General features: G+C 40.1%; 1 protein-coding gene across 3 annotated transcripts in view; it reads right to left on the bottom strand.

Moving 5' to 3' along the window:
- Nucleotides 1-18,091, bottom strand: part of CDK14 (cyclin dependent kinase 14) — a 638,693-nt gene that overhangs the window by 283,562 nt on the left and 337,040 nt on the right. The gene's annotated exons all lie outside the window — the stretch shown is intronic.

The following is an 18,091-nucleotide window of genomic DNA, read 5'->3' as shown; positions in this document are numbered from 1 at the left end:
ATTATGCAGTTTGACCTCATAGTCATAAATACTTAGGCACTGGAAAAAGACTGTTAAAAAATATATTTCAATATCTTCAATGGTTAATTCTAAATATAGAAATATTTAGTTTTTAAAATTTAATACATTTTCTGAATTTTTCCCAAGTTTTATACAATGAAGATATAATTCCTTTAAAAATCACAAATTACAGATATTATTTTTAGGGAAAAAAAAAACTGTATGATAGCTCTCTATCTGTGTATGTTCTTTAGTGATGAGAGTAAAGTTTTATCTGTCACTGTGATGCTCTAAGCAAATAAACATTTTTAAAGTGAACCTACCATAATATATTCATTTTAATGTTTTGATTATTTAAGTTTTTATGTAATACTTAGGGACATTACCTTTTTTGTTTATTAAACACTTTTCAATGGCATTTCCTTTATTGTATTATATGTAAATATTAAAATTAACAGGGTAGCTGGTAAGATGAAGAATTTCTAATTAGTTCAATTTGGTTACAATAATTCAATTTTCCCTACCATACAGTTTTTATAACAACACAGTGGCATATTATAAATTGACTAGTGTTGTAAGCGTCCCATATTAAAGGGTACAGATCTGACACACTCAAACATACATACACATATATGGTCTCTAACTTTCCTGCACATGAATGGAACGACTACCTCTGAAAATAGACTTCCATAATAACCTCCTCTCCTTTTTTCTGCAAGGTGTTATCCTACCTCAAAGCAGGCAAAACTGAACAACAGACAAAACAATCAGGGCGTTAAAGTGTTTCCAGGGTTTCATAATACCATCAAAGGGTTTCCTTCCTCAAATGAGCATGCTTCTATACAGACCAAGGAGCCAAGCCTAAGTCCCAAAATCAGTTCTGACTTGCTCCATATGCTGTTGTCAAGGCAAATGGGATGCCAAAAATATTCAGGCTGGGTTTTCTTGGTTTTGCCAAGGCCCTGTTGACAGAAAGCTAGGCCAGAGGGATAGGAGCATTTAAAAATCAGAGATTTTCTTTGACAGTTCAGACCACACTGGTTATAGAAAACTGTGATATTCCCAGTTTTAAAGAGAGAACCAGACCTCAAAATAAGCTAGTAGTATAAATCTAAATAATGATGTATGACTCCAAGTCAATTATGCTCACTCTGGATATAAGTTTGTAAAACTTATTAAATAGTTCTGAAAAAACAGAAACATAAAAAGCTCTTTGTCTACATGTATTCTTCTCCATCTCAAGTTTAGGTCAACTGTGTGATTGCTTAGTCACTTAGTCATATCTGACTCTTTGTGACCCCACGGACTGTAGCCCGCCAGGCTCCTCTGTCCATGGGATTCTCCAGGCAAGAATACTGGAGTCGGTTGCCATGCCCTCCTCCAGGGGATCTTCCCAACCCAAAGATCAAACCCATGTCTCCTGCATTGGCAGGCAGATTCTTTATCTTCTGAGCCACCAGGGAAGCCCCAAGTTTAGGTCAAGGACTGCCCAAACTCCATTCACATGGGTCATATAACTTCCCAAATCATCAGGGAAAGTCAGTTTTCCATATTCTAACTCTTCAATGCGTTAAGACAGTTTCTCAAAATGGTTCGCCTATAAATGTGTTATATTGAATAATGTTATGATATTTTTAAGATACACTCTCCTGCATCACTTGAGAAAAACTCACATCTCACTATATCATAGAGTCAATTAAAACATATTCTTGGAGCAAATGTCTTGTATATTGTTAAACCAAAGTTTTTCACCCTAAAAATATTTCTGTTCAGTTAAAGAGATAAATAAATCCCCGAACTTTTCAGAGAGGGAGCAAATTATTAAATCAATGATTCAAAAGAAAAAAAAAAGCACAGAAATACACAACCACATTTTGAATGTGGTTGTGTATCTTGAAGCAGAAATACACAACCACATTTTTAAATAAATATTTTTAGTAAAGATACTCCTATGTATTTATATAGTTCATGCATCAAAACAGGCTTACTCATGCAAAATTTATTAAACTGTATCCTCCAGCTGAAGGAAATCTGTAGGATAGGATTAATTAGCACAGCATGTGTGAAAGCTTGCTTTCTCTGTCCCTTGTCAGTTGCTATGGTTACCCTACAGGAGGAGAGCTACATTACCTTCTAAAAAGGATGAAGTTCAGGGGTTACTATCAAAACTTCTTATATTAATGTTTAGTCTGAATTAAAAGTCAAAAAAGCAAAGTGAAATGCTAACTAGATGAGTATAGGTTATTTACACGCTGCTGCTTTGGTTGAGCGTGTGTATATGAAAGGGGGCATGTTCCTTTGGGAACCTAAATTGGCTTGCATAACCATTTAAAAGTATCCAACGAAAAGAGGTTACCACGTCTAACTAAGGAAAGATCCCTAAAGAGCAGAGTTAAAAATCTTAATATTCAAGTCCTGTTGCCAATTATTCAAATTTGGGCAACCTTAATTTGAGTTAGCATAGCAGAATCTTAGATTTCCAGAAGAGTTAAGAAGCTTTATAGGTAAGTTCTTTCCCAAGGAAAGAATTCCTCTTCATATCTCTGTAAGATGGTCTAATTTCTGCTGCCATTCTGAGTATGGTTCTACCCTCTGGCAGGGACACAAAGTAAGTCACGTGACAGTTCTTCCAACATTTGCCTTAAGCGGACTAATCCTTTGGCGTCAACCAGTGGAGGTTCTTCAGACCTTATCTTAAAAGTCCTCTCAGCTGCAATGGATACAGTTGACTACGCCCACCCTTTTATTTTGTTATCTCACTTTATTATTATATGTAACATAAGATGAAATGTATAATAATATGCAAATACAATTATGTGATATGTAATATAATGCAATAATAGTCTAGAAGATGTCTCAACGGGTAAAGAATCTGCCTGCAATGCAGAAGACAGGAGACATGGATTTGATCCCTGGGTCAGGAAGATCCCCTGGAGGAGGAAACGGCAACCTGCTCTAGTATTCTTGCCTGGAGAATCCCATGGACAGAGGAGCCTGGTGGGCTACAGTCTATGGAGATGCAAAGAGTCAGACAAGACTGAGCGACTAAGCATGCAAACATGAAATATAATACAATACATATCTGCCACATGGCAGGTTATTATTTTTTTTAACTTTTTATTTTGTATTGGGGTATATAGCTGATTGGACTTCCCAGATGGTGCTAGTGGTAAAGAACCCACCTGCCAATGCAGGTGTAAGAGAATGTTAAGAGAAGTGGGTTCAATCCCTGGGCAGGGAAGATCCCCTGGAGGAGGGCATGGCAACCCACCCCAGTTTTCTTGCCTGGAGAATCCCTTGGACAGAGGAGCCTGGCAGGCTACAGTCCACAGGGTCGAAAAGAGTTGGACATGACTGAAGGGACTTAGCACCAACGCATGCATGCACACAGCTGATTAACAATGTTGTAACAGTTTCAGGAGGACAGCAAAGGGACTCAGCCATGTATATACATGTATCAATTCTCCCCCAAACTTCCCTCCTAATCTTTTACATTTATTCCCGGGACGTGACGTCTCAGTTATGGGGGAGATAATAGGAGTGATTTGGCCAGCTTCTGGAACTTCCTCTATCTGCTCCACAACTGACGGACTTGTCTACATTATTTAAACCAATGCTTTCTAAATGCGTACACTCTGTGGATAACTGTGGCTAATGCCAAGTTTTAACTGTCATCCTTAGGAGATTTCTCTTAAGATTTTATCTCCAGCTCACACTTCTCTGTGGGCTTCAGATATGGGTTTACCCAATTCCACAACAGTATCACTCAGTCATGTCCAACTCTTTGCAGTTCCATGGACTATAGCCTGCCAGGCTCCTCTGTCCACGGAATTCTTCAGGCAAGAATACTGGAGTCGGTTGCCATTTCCTTTTCCAAGTACAGGCATGGGGATGTACTACAGGCACTAAACTGGACACCAACCACAAGTCTCTACAGCAAACTGTATCATTAATACAGGCAATGTGCTATGAACCCACGGTCAAATGGCAATTTACTAGTAAACACTTTTAAGAACCCCAAACAGTAAGAGTTCTTTCATTAATAGCTGCACACTCATGTCCAATAGATTTCTATTCCATGCACATCTAATTATTCTTTCAAATCCTGATGCATCCTTTTTACAGGTGGTAACCCTGCTTGGAGACTTAAGTTCTCCCTCTGACTCCATGGAGAAAGTGGCTAAACCAAGAACTGGGCTTCAAGAATCCTCACTTCCATGTTTTTGCTTTGAGTAAGGATTTGTGAAAGAACTGGCAACATTGACTTGTTTCTTTCAAACTAAGTGGAATGATGGCAAAAGCTAGATGGACTTGTGAAAGCCAACTAAAATACAATATAAAGGAATATCTTTCACCACTTCAGTCTTTCCAGAGGACGTGCCACCGTTCAGGGCTTCTTGGTGGTTTTGCGTTCATATTAGGTCAATTCCCACAGGGCTCTCTCACCATACCTCATTCCCCAAACTGAACGATCAGAAAAAGAATGTTCTGCTCTTAATCACAACGTGATATTTCTAAGAGACAGGCTCCTTTCTTCAATACTTGATTCGAAACAGACATGACATACTTGGGTTAACATTTTACCATCAAGCTGTCAGGCTGAAAAGGGAAAGACTTTCTCTATTCTGTCAGCTAATCCATGGAGTAAGGGCAGAAGAAGATTTTTATATTTCTTTCCCTTTGCACAGTCCTGGGGCCTGGCCAGGAACTTTTTTCTAACTTTGGTTGCGCTGGGTCTTTGCTGCTGCGTGTGGACTTTCCCTAGCTGCAGCGCGGGGGTTTCTCACTGCTGTAGCTTCTCCTGTTACAGATCAAGGACTCTAGGCATGCGGGCTTCAGTACTGTGGTGCATGGGCTTAGTTGTTCTGCGGCATGTGGGATCTCCCCGGACCTGGGGTTGAACCCATGCCCCCTGCATTGGCAGGCAGATTCTTAAGCACTGGGCCACCATGGAAGTCCAGGAATTTCTTTTTATTTTTATTTATTTTTTTTTTATTTTTTTTTAGGAATTTCTTTTTAAATAGGCATTTTTAATGGCATTCTCTCCCTCTCAGAGGATTTACATTAAGTATCTGATGATGGGTTAAATTAATTTGTAAAGCTCATTATTGCCACTCTTAGACTGTGTCAATAAACAACTATCAAGCAAAGCAAAAGAGAAAAGTACTTTCTTCTAGGGATGTTCAGAGTTTTGGCTTTGACCTTTGGTCTCTGCCCTTGATTGCTTTTCCTGGAGGATCTGGTTTACGCCTATGTGTTGAGTTACTACCTATCTGCTGAAGATCCCAAATATGCATCTCTCCTATCAATCTTCCCCCAAAACTTAAGATTTCTATATAAAAATAACAATTTAGATCCTCCATATGTATGTTTATTTTTATTGTTCCCAATCCCTCAACCAGTACTATCACCTCCAGTGTTCTGTAACTGACCACAAATGTCACTATCCATCCATTCACCAAAGCTGGCAGTCTTCTTTCATGATAGGCTCCTTTCACTTACAAAATTACAAAATTCAATGGAAGATCCCCCTTGTGGCACAGTGGGCAAGGGGACACAGGTTCGATTCCCGGTCCAGGAAGATCCCACATGCTGTGGAGCAATGAAGCAACTGAAGACAAATACTGAGCCTGGATGCTGGAGCTCCCAAGACGCAACCACCAAGCCCACAAGCTGAGACTCCTGCGCCTGAGTGCCCCAAGGCCTGACCCACACACCCCCGAGCCTGTGCCCCGCAGCAAGGGGGGCCGGCACAGTGAGAAGTCTGTGCACAGCAACCCCGCGTGCCAAGGCTAGAGAGAGCCTGTGCAAAGCAGCGAAGACCCAGAGCAGTCAAAGTAAACAAACAAACAAAAGCTTCTAAAAATTCCATGGATTTTACATCATAATCTCTCTCTTTTCTTCCTCCTCCTCAGATTATCATCATCTCTTGCAGGAATGTAATAGCAGCCTCAGGTTCATCAATGGCAAACAGTTACCAATTTTGAAATATATCCTGGACAATAAATGGTCTACATGCATTGAGATTAATTTAATTGAAAATTAAAACTTACTTGTAACAATCTTCAATGTGAATAATAAAAGACTTACATGCCCAATCGCCCCCTATAAGCACCCTCCAGTTCTCTAGCTCATATCTGCCATAACAGGAGGCAGGAAATGGGAGCATTTTGGGGACAGGCTTATTTTTTTTAATACCTTTAGTATCACATGTTGTTTCTTAAGGTAGAAAAAAGTTTTGAGATAACAATTATAATCTCCTTTTCTTTCCTTTAAATGAAACATCTTTGTTTTTGTTTCTGTCCAGACTTCTACCTTAACAGAAGGTACTCTTCACAGGATACCAAAATCCCTTTAAAATGTTATGACTGGCATTTGTCAGAGCCTTTCAACTGAGTAAGAGTAATCCCTGAAAACAAACTCTAATTAAAATGAAATTAAGCCCACAAGACATTAACACATTTGCCCAGGTTGGATGCATGAGACAAGTGCTCGGTGCACTGGGAAGACTCAGAGGGATCAGGTAGAGAGGAGGGTGGGAGGGGGGATCGGGATGGGGAATACACGTAAAAAAAAAAAAAGATATTAACACATTTTAAGGCAATATTTTATTTTGCTATTATTTAATTATCTTTGAATTCTTTAAGTTAATAAGTTATGCCTAGCTTCTGTCTATCCACAAGGGCACATTTTTTTTATCTTTTATTTGAAATAACAGGAAGGATCGTAATATTTTAAAAAGGACATTCTAAGAAAGGAGCATTTCAAATACTGAAATTTTATGTACATGAAGATTTTATTTTCTATTTTGCATAGAAGATAAAAAACAATACATTCCTCTGGGAATACTGCTTTACATGAAACTAATAGTGGTGGAGGTAAGACCAATTAGTCAGAGTTTTCGACTCCCATGTAGCAAACATGCTTTTGCTACCAGAGTAGTACTCTGCATTTTGGAAGACTTGCGATAAGAAAAAACTAAAGACCTGATAGTGGTTCTGACACTAGCCAGCTAGTTGTGTGCCCTTAAGTCACTTAAGCTCTCTCGCTTTATGTTATGTATAAAATAAAGGGGCCGAAATCAGAGTCAGCCGGCTGTAGTCTACAAGCAGGTTACCTGTCTATGTAAACAAATTTTGCTAGAACACAATTATAGCTGTTCCTTCACATACTGTCTATGGCTTTTTTGCACTCAACAGCAAAACTGAGTTATATAACCTATAAGGGCTTCCCAGGTGGTGCTAGCGGTAAAGAACCCATCTACCAATGCAGGAGACATAAGAGAGATGGGTTTGATCCCTGGGTGGGGAGGATCACTTGCAGAAGTGCATGGCAACCCACTCCCGTATTCTTGCCTGGAGAATCTCATGGACAGAGGAGCCTGGTGGGCTACAGTTCACGGGGACACAGAGAGTCAGACACGACTTGAGCGACTTAGCACACAGCATAACCTGTAAAGTTACAAAATCTAGTAATCTGGTCCTTTGAGAAAAAGTTTGCTGACCTATAGGTCAGGCTAAGGAAAACCTTTAAAGTCCATACAGGTACTAAAACTCAGGGATTCTAAGAAAATATGACTAAGAATTTTGTTCACTAAGTGTATGAAGATCATATATGCTCAAGTTCTTAAAAAGCTCTTTTAAGTCAATAATTCCACCTCACTGATCCCACATCACATCTGCATTAGCAGAAAATGCAAAACCATTTTCAAGAGAGTATATGTGAATATATCATCATTTTCACAGTTCATTGATTTACATTTCAGTTTCTAGTTTCTGCTTCTCAGTTAATGAAACTCTCAGTTATTATTCCAAGGTTAGATGACAACACAATATAGAAAATGAATTTTATAACTTTGACTAAACTGGCAATTTTGATAAATTTCCATATCCATGCTGATTTGTTTCCAGTTTTCAAAAATTAAAGGCAAAACATACTAAATTTATCATAAGAATCTAAGTATTAATTCAAGCTGTAATACTCAGAACTTTCAGACCATTTGTTTATAAATATATTTATATAACAAAAATATTATGAGTGCACTTATATGTTTTAAAGAGATTATTTATTGAATAATTGTAACTATAATTAAATTTTATATATAAGAAGATTTTATTTTCTATTTTGCATAGAAGATAAAAACAATATATTCCTATATTGTTGGAATAATTACAGTGCTATGCCAAATGCATGCTTTGTGCTTAATATTAAAGAAGCCAATGTATAAAGATGAAATTATCATATATACATAATATTCAAAATAACCTATGTTCATTAATTTTTTTAACTTTGAAGAAAGATAATAAATGAGAGTGAGTGTTCCTTTTGGAGATTTATGCAGAAGTTATTTCCATTTCCTTCCTAAACCACCTAGAATTTTGTTAAAATAGGGGAAGGACAATATTCTAGTCTTGTTATAGATAATATAAACATACAAAGATCACAAACACACAAAGATGGATATACTACTGCTTATAATACAGAGGCAAACCTGATGAGAAATTCTTGAGCAGTTACAATCTGCTGGGTATTCTAAGAGTTTTGAATGTGTGATATCATTTAATCATTAAAATAACCTAGAAAGTAATGTAATTGTGCGCGAAGTCACTATGTCCAACTCTGCGACCCCACAGACTGTAGCCCATCAGGCTCCTCCATCCATGGGATTCTGCAGGGAAGGATCCTGGAGCGGGCTGCCATGCCCTCCTCCAGGGGATCTTCCCGACCCAGGGATCAGGCCTGGTCTCCCGTGTCTCCTGCATTTGCAGGTGGGTTCTTTATCACGAGCGCCACCTGGGAAGCCCTAATGTAACTGTTGGCATCACAGTTAAACACAAAGGAAACGAATTTACCCCTGGCCACACGGTGATAAGTGGCTGTGCTAGGACTGGATGCAGGCAGAGTGACTGCCTCCTTGGAAAGACTGGGAACCCAGGAGCTTCCTCATGCCCGAGCTCAGATGGGCAGGGGCACAGCCTGAGTGGGCAGAGAGCCCCAGACGGTGACAAGTCAGTCTTGGGACAGAGGGAGAGGGGTGGGTGAGGACAGGGAGGCAGGGGACACCGGGAAGAGAGGTGAGGGAAAACACAGCTGGTTCTACTGAAAGGAGGCTCCAAAAACACAAGTAAACGCAACAGAAAATGACGGACGTTGTCTAGAGAGCCTCTGAGCAGTCAGACAAGCCCTCGAGGTGAAGAGACGTTTGATCAAGAGAAACGGCTTAGGAAGCTCAAGTTGGGCTCTGACTGCAGAAAGGAGAACAATTATTATCAGCTGCTTTGTTGGTCTTTAGAATGGAAATTGGCAGAAAGCAGTAGCCCCAGAAATGGAGTAGTTAGCCAGAAGCCTGTGGTAACTTGGAGAGTAACAGCTAGAAATTCAATTTTGGGGCGGACAGGGGCACTATTTATCTTATAGGAATCCAAGGCCCACGTTTTCCTTCAGAAACCTCAAACTTGAGTGCAGGTAAGCTAACCTGAAGAATATGTAGTAGTAACACCTAAACAAAAAGCTCTTCTGGGGTGTCCTTACTGAAGTGAATTTTTAAAATATTCCATGTGATGAAAGTAGGCCACTACACTCAAACTTGAACCAAGAGATTTTTCTGTTTTTATTAGGGTAAATGTCCAACTAAATGAGTTCAAATTAATGAGGTAATCACCAAGCCAGTGCCAAGGGGGCAGGGGAGTGGTTTGGGCTACACTAGGTCGTTATGAAACATCTAAAATGTTATGGTTATTGCCCGATTTTTATGAAATACTTTCTCCCACTCTTAGCTTTTTTCTTTTCTCTTTCCCTACTATTTGAACAGAGGTGAAGTTATATTTTGGGGTCTCAACACTGTATATTTTGGGGTCTCAACACTACAGGATTTCAGACATTATCATTAGAAGAAAATGTTTATGAAAACACATGAACATTATTTTGATGATTTTTAACTTTACTTGGATGATCTCAAAACATGTTTTATGACACCCAGTGACAATCCTGATTGTCCTGGTACCAGAATTGGGCATTACTAATACAGAAATAAACTTTAAATCTCCAATAGGAGGTAGACTGAGCATTCGGGGAATATTTTAAAGATACATTAATTGCATGAAAGAAACATATATCAAAAATAAAAAATAAAAAAAGAAACATATATCACAACCATTGTGGAGACGGGTCATACAGCTTTTGTGCTGGAAAGAATCTAAGACCGCTATTCTCTACATCACTTCTTTTCTTTTTTTTTTTAAAGTGTTTGTTTATTTGACTCCACCGGGTCTTAGCTGCAGCACACAGGATCTTCAGTTGTGGCGTGTGGGATGTAATTCCTGGATGAGGGATTGAACCCAGGCCCCTTGCATTTGGGGGGTGAGGCAGAGTCTTAGCCACTGGACCACTAGGGAAGGCCCTATATTATCATTTCTCATTAGAAGGAAGTTGAGACCTACAGTTCTATCCAATCTGCCTCCACTGTTTCAAATCCTGTCCCTTCTTTCTGTCTTTATGGCACTAGCATTTCAGGCCCTCAAACTTGTTCTTCTGGGTCTTCAATCTTGGAAAGAGCTCCTCACTGGTTTCCCAGCTGCCAGGTTGGCCGTTCTGAGTCCTCTGCCATAATCTGAAGAAGAGACAGTTCCCTGTAACGTGTGAAAGCTTCCCCTGTGAGCTCAGCTGGGGCCACCATTCACAAGCTGTGTGATTCGGGGCAAGTGATTAACTGAGCAGACTTGTAGCTGCTTCACATATGAGACGCACGTGGTAACCCTGCTGGATATTCTCTGCCTGCCTCTCCTGATGCATTCTTGACTCTTCCTCCTTCCTGTTCTCTGCTCCCCAGAGGGTGGCTTTAATGGGCCTGTAATTACAGAGTCTTATGTCCCCTGGCCTCAAGCTGGGTTTGGCCAGGGGGAGGCAAAGGGATCAAAAATCGCAGAGAAGGAAAAACAGCGAGGTTGGTGTATTTTTTTCCCCTTGGCTCCTTCCCAGCTAGACAGGAAATGGCCGTGGCTAAGTCCTCTTTTGGAAGGCTATACTCTTGTTCAGTCGGTTCTAGAACGTATTTCTCTCTCAATCCTGCAGGGCTGAGTGGTAAAGGCTTCCCACTATGGCTGGCCTAGAGAGAGCACACCTCTTTAGCCCTGTGCAGTTTCATAAATAGTTCCTTCATCCGCCCTCCTCAATCACCCGTGGGAGTCGCCCTTTGTTTTCTTGTAGGAACCCCGATACAATGACCACACCTGTCTCATAGGGTATTTGTATGAATTAAATGAGAAATGCATGGAAAATGATGAATAGTGCACTTGGTCTATAATAACAAGATACATTCCTCAGTGGCACAGTGGTAAAAAATCCACCCGCCAGTGCAGGAAAAGGGGGTTGGATCCCTGGGTTGGGAAGGTCCCCTGGAACAGGAAATGGCAACCTGCTTCCAGTATTCTTGCCTGAAGAATCCCATGGACAGAGGAGCCTGGCAGGCTACAGTTTATGGGGTCGCAGAGAGTCAGACATGACTGAGCAACTAACACAAACTCAAAATATTTATAAGATGCTTTAATTCATTTATGATGCTCATAAACATGTTAAATAAAGATATAACAAGGGGTATCATACTATAACGCTATTAACATTCAAACTACTGGTTAGCAATGTAAGTGATGAACTTATTTTCCTAACAAACTCCATGATGTCTCAAACTTTGATATGATATTTAAAATTTATATCAATGAAACCTCAAGAACTTGGGGTTTCAATCAATCTCTCCTCCAAATTTTTATATCATAGCTCACTCTCTAGTCAATGCACTTGACAGTAAGTACATAAAACTGTTTTATTCATCTGTTTGTCTATTATATATTATAAGCTCCCTACGAGCAATGTTCATTCCCTATGATTGCCCATTTCTTAGCACCACTTCCTCCTTCTTCATCCCAATATAAACAGAGCCTTGTGTAAAATGTAGGACTTAGACAAGACTACCTAAAGCATATTCAAGGGTTTCCCTGATGGTTCAGTGGTAAAGAATCTGTCTGTCAACATAGGAGACACAGGTCTGATCTCTGGTCTGAGAAGATCCCACAATCCGTGGGACAACTAAGCCCAAGAGCTGCAAATACTGAAGCCCGCACACCCTAGGGTCTGCACTCGGCAGCTAGAGAAGCCACCACAAAGAGAAGCCTGCTCGCTGAAGCTGAAGGGCAGCCCCCACTTGCTGCAACTAGAGAGAGACTGTGCACAGTAAGGAAGATCCAGTGTGGCCAAAATAAATGATAACACTAAACTAAAGCACATTCAGACAGGGGGTCGATTTGCCTCTACTTACTAGAACCCTTGCCTATGAAGTGCATGGCTCCTGTGTGTGAAACCAGCTTAGATCCCAACTGTAACAACAGCAAGTGACTGATTCTGCATGGCACCCTAGCTGCCTTTCAAAAAGTTACCTTAAGCATAGAAAGAGGTAAGCCCAGACCTGAGAGTTTTTAAAAAAAACAAAACAAAAAGAACCTTGATGAGCAGAAGTACAAACGCTCATTTCAAAGCTTCCAGATGTTTAGTTTTACTGACAGGAAGAGACCTGAATTTACCTTTGAGGCTGACTGTTCCTTTATTCTAAGAAATTCAACAATGGCAATTTCTGTTGTATAAATGGCAACTTCTGTTGCATAAAAGTAAAGCAAGCCCCTACCCACTGTTCTGGGGCAAGCTGTGCAATTAATCTGCATCTTGATACTTCAAACACAAGCCATCGAGAAATCTCAGGGAAGGAAGGGCTTCCCTGGTGGCCCAATGGTTAAGACTCCATGCTTCCATTGCAAGGGGCGTGGGTTTGATCCCTGGTTGGGGAACTAAGGTCCTACATGCTGCATGGCGCAGCCAAATTAGACATGTCAGGAAGTATGATTCCAGGCAGAGGGGACAGTAAGTGCCAGGGCTCTGAAGTGGGAGAGGGTCTGGCACAAGCGGGACTGGTGAGGAGGCCCCGTGTGCAGGGCCGTGCACCCAGCACGTGCTTTGGTGCACCCACGCTTCCTGGACCCTCCCCATATGCCTTCTCACACGTCCATGCCACTTCCCACATGGACGTCTAATTCCAACCCACCCTCAAATTACTCCCTGATCCCCAAATCAGAAGTCACTCCTCCCGGCCGTGGATCTCCACGGTAGTCTGCCGCACCTCCCACTTGTCACTCAGCACTAGACCTCGAAGCACTGCAGTCACTGAAGAGGGATACGGCCCTGTGTACGGCAGAGACCACGTCAGATGCCTCACTGTCCCCAGGACCAGCCCAGACAGGGCCCAGAATGAGGACCGTGTTCACAGAGTTGGCTGGTTGAACTGCACTTGGAAGTCAGAGTGGGTTTCCAAAGTAAGTTTCAGAAAGTGATCAATGGAATCTTTCTCCTATGTTTATACACAAAGACTTATGTGCGTAGATATCTGTTGCGATGCTGTTTACACTAAAAGGCTAAAAATAACCTCAAATTCTAGGAGAAAACTAGCTAAATAAATTATAGTACAAAATGCAGCCGATGAGGCCATTAAATCTACATGTACTAATATGGAACCAACAATGACGTACTCCTAAGAGAAAAGGCAAAATAAAGAACAGGGAGCAAGACAGAAAAGCATAAATATCACACGACATCCCTTATACGTGGAATCTAAAAAGAAACGATACCAATGAACTTATGAAACAGACTCACAGACTTCTAAAAGGAGCTTATGGTTGCTGAGGGCAGGGGAAGGGGGAAAGAAAGGGGGAAGGAGTAGTTAGGGAGTTTGGGATAGACGCGTACACACTGCTATGTTTAAAATGGATAACCAACAAGGACCTACTATACAGCACAGGAAACCCCGCACAATGCCTCGGCAGCCTGGATGTGAGTGGGGCTTGGGGGAGAGTGGATACGTGTACATGTAAGGCTGAACCCCTCTGCCCTGGTCACCTGAAACTATTACAACACTGTTTGCTAACTGAGTATACCCCAATACAAAATAAAAAGCTTTTTAAAAAGAAGAACAGTGAGCATGATACTTACTATTTGCATGAAAAGAAAGGTGCTAATACATGCATATGATGTCTCTGAAAAGAGACATAAGAAACAGGTGGAAGCGACCTGCCTGTGCGGAAAGATGGAAACAGGAGCTAGAAGGAGACAATTTTCACTGAAAGCCCATTTTTCCCTCTTGGAAGTATCTATTACTGTTGTGCACAAGTTCCTACTGAACAAAAATACTGGTTTTTAAATGAGAAACAAAAGGGATCAAATAAGTCCTCACTCAGCCCTGTGCAGTCTTAGCATCCCCCTTTCCAACTCCACCCTAAGATTTCAGCCTATTCCTTATACTTTATAGCGCTGGTCCTAAAATAGTCATGGGTTGTAAACGACAGGCTTTCCTCGTGCCGCAGGAAAACTGATGGCTGGCGGCAGTGAGTTAATGACTGGGTGGAACGGGCAGAAATAAACTATTATTTAGATATTCTCACCACTACAACCAAGCTGCCTTCTAAAGCTCTCGTCTGTCTGCATAATAGCCAGTTTAGCTACTAAGACTGAAGATAAGCTTGCATGAGTAATGTGAATCATCAGGCAATTTTGAAGTTAAAAAAAAATCTTCCTTAAAAGGAAACGTGCTTGAAAGTATAGTACTTAGAATACATTTCCCTAAGATGAAAGTGTCAAGACTGCCCGAGCAGCTAGGATTTTTAAATTTTTACCACTCATGCAATGAAGGTTTCACTTCTACATCCAATTAACCCACCCGGAGGCAGGGCACTCTCTAAATAACCCAGGACGCGTGGCAGTAAGAGTATCAGGTAGATTTTGAAAAGTTTGAACTCAGAATCAGTAGCCCGACAATCTATTTATCCTCACTTGTCAACACAAATCACACATGCTAAGTTTGAGAGGACCAGGAGTGTTCACAAAGACTGCCGAGGTTTTAAAAGAGCTGTCAGTAATGAAATGTAAACTCATCTCATGCTATACTAGACAACTGTCTTATCCTTTAAGAATTAAAGACAGACACCTACCATCTGAAGCACATGTCCTTTTTAGAATCTGTTAAATATACTTTAAATATCCCCATCTTGTCAGTCCAAATAACTTGTTCTTCAAGGCATTTATCTTCACCAGTGAAGCTTTATTTGAAAGCTTACAACGTAACTTAAGGCATTTTAAATTTAGAAACTTTCTCCCAACCGATTTGAGTTCCAGAGTCATGAAGTCCTCTGGGTTTTGCTCTCTTCTTGATCCTACTCATTCCTTCATTAAACACTTCATTAAGGGAGCACAGAGGGGAAACAATACTTGAAATACATATCTGGAAGTCAGGTACAATTTAGTACTTGTGTAGACTGATTAATCTTTGAAATCATGATTGTATATTAAAATCTAAAAGTATGAGACAGTATCTCATGGACACTGAATGTCTCTAAAGTAATACATGCCATTAAAGACGACACTGCGGCAAATACATTGGCCACCTGATGCAAAGAGTCGACTCAGGGTGGATGGCGTCATCCACTCAATGGACATGAGTTTCAGCAAACTCTGGGAGTCAGCAGAGGAGAGGGTCATCTGGCATGCTACAGTCCATGGGGTTGGAAAGAGTCAGACGTGACTGAGCAACTGAACACCACCACCAAATTTTATGAACTTGTTTTTTTTTTGTCCTAAAAAATAGTAATTTACACATTACTTACTTTTAAGTAAAAAGGTAAGTTGTCTTATATAACATTTTTTTCCCAAAACACTTTTTCTATGTTAATGTACAGTTTTTGAAATGTTCCTATCACGAAGTCACAAATGACTATTTCCTATTACAAATCACTGATTACCTAGCTCCTAAGATGCTGCAAAAGACTCCTGAGAGTCCCTTGGACTGCAAGGAGATCCAGCCAGTCAATCCTAAAGAAAATCAACCCTGAATATTCATTCATTGGAAGGACTGATGCCGAAGCTGAAGCTCCAATACTTTGGCCACCTGATGCGAAGAGCTGACTCACTGGAAAAGACCCTGATGCTGGAAAAGACTGAAGACAGGAGGAAACGGGGGCGACAGAGGATGTGACGGTTGGATGACATCAGCGACTCAATGGACATGAATCTGAACAAATTCCGGGAGATGGTGAAGGACAGGGAAGCCTGGTGTGCTGCAGTCCATGGGGATGCAAAGACTCAGACATGACTTAGCGACTAAACAACAACAGCTCCTATGACAACTCATTCTTCCTCAACGATGTGCGAATTAGTAAATTAGGGCTGATTTTTTTTTATATATAATATTACTAGGCTTTAACTTAAAAACTGGTGAAGACAATATAACATTATAAAGTTGGATTTGAGCAAAGAAAAGATACTATGACAAACGCCTTACGTTCAGAGGTTAAAACCCCAACCTGTAAGAGCGTTCCGTCACAGCCGTCTGTAAGCATGCTCAGTTATCGCAAAGGGTACCATTCAACTCCTGCATCAAGCTTGTGAACCCTGAGGACTGAGTAAGACTCTTCAAATGGTTGCAGAACACTCATAAAACAAAGGCAGATTATTCACGCAAAAACAAGGAACTGTGCCATTCAGACCAGCAATACTACAAGAAAATACAGTATGACATATGTTAAGCATTTGTAAAAATTCTGTAGGTTGGTACTGTGATTTACGATGTACAATTCAGGTTTTAGAATTGAGTACTAATACTTTGGTCACCTCATGCGAAGAGTTGACTCGTTGGAAAAGACCCTCATGCTGGGAGGGATTGCGGGCAGGAGGAGAAGGGGACGACAGAGGATGAGATGACTGGATGGCATCACCGACTCGATGGACATGAGTTTGAGCAAACTCCGGGAGTTGGTGATGGACAGGGAGGCCTGGTGTGCTGTGATTCATGGGGTTGCAAAGAGTCGGACACAACTGAGTGACTGAACTGACTGACTGACTGACTAATACTAATTTCAAACAACTCTTTTTTCATTATCTCATTGTTACTACAACAAATTGAATAAAGTTAATTAATTCTAATTATACTTGGCAGGTTTTTTTCCGTATCATATATTGGACATTTTCAGAAATAATAACTTCTAAAAGACAAGTATGCCAAATTAAAATGCTACAAATTATTTTATTAACTAATGTATTGCTTTGAAATGCTCACTGAACTAAATGTTTTATTACCAGCTCATTGGTTATATTAATAAGCAATACTGAGTTTCAAAGGCCTAGAGCATGGGTTGACAAATTACATCTCATGGACCAAATCCAGCCCCATCCATTTGTTGAAATAGTGTCTGTAGCTGCTTTTTCACTAAAGCAATAGAACTGTATAGTTGTGATAGAGGCTTCATGGCCAAAAATATTTATTATCTGTCTCTTTATAGAAAAAGTTGGCTAACCTCAGTTTAGAATTTTTCATAAGACAGGAATTTTGTTTTCCAAGTACTTTTTATTATTCAGGGTCTCTTTCAGATTGACTAAGGTCTGGAAAAAAGTTAAAAAATAATAGGAAGAAAAGCAGTATTTACTTGACTGCTATAATATTTTGTCAGGTGATGAAAGTGTTCTTATAACCTGGTTATGGAGGTAGTATTATCATTATATACCTTTATCAAACTCGTCAAATTGTAAATGGTATATTTCATTTTATGTAAAATATAATGCAACAAACAAAAACATTAAAGGATTATATTTGAAGTAAATTGACTGTTACAGATGGAAAATTTTTTAAACTGAAAGGTATTACAAGATCATAATAAAGAAAATAAGCTAATAATCTGATTTTGTGGTTTCTGATATAAATGTTTCTATAATTTATTATATGAATTATTAAATACAAAACAATGTACAACTATGAAAAATTATTCTTTAGCATTATTTACAATGCCCTATACCTTGAATTATTAAAAACACTTTAATTTGGATGTCAGATTCAACATGATTATTCATCCATGTACCAGGAAGCAGATCAGAAAGCAGTAATTATTTTGTGACGAAGACTCTTCCCTTCCTGATGGCATCCACGCTAAAGTCTCAGAACTGAAGGATTTAAAGAATTATTGAGCCTGAGATACACAAACCAGACAGCTATGATAAACCTAGACAGCAT

The sequence above is a fragment of the Cervus elaphus genome, chromosome 18, assembly GCF_910594005.1.
Source record: "Cervus elaphus chromosome 18, mCerEla1.1, whole genome shotgun sequence".
NCBI lineage: Eukaryota > Metazoa > Chordata > Mammalia > Artiodactyla > Cervidae > Cervus > Cervus elaphus.
This window is presented reverse-complemented; position numbering and strand designations above follow the sequence as displayed.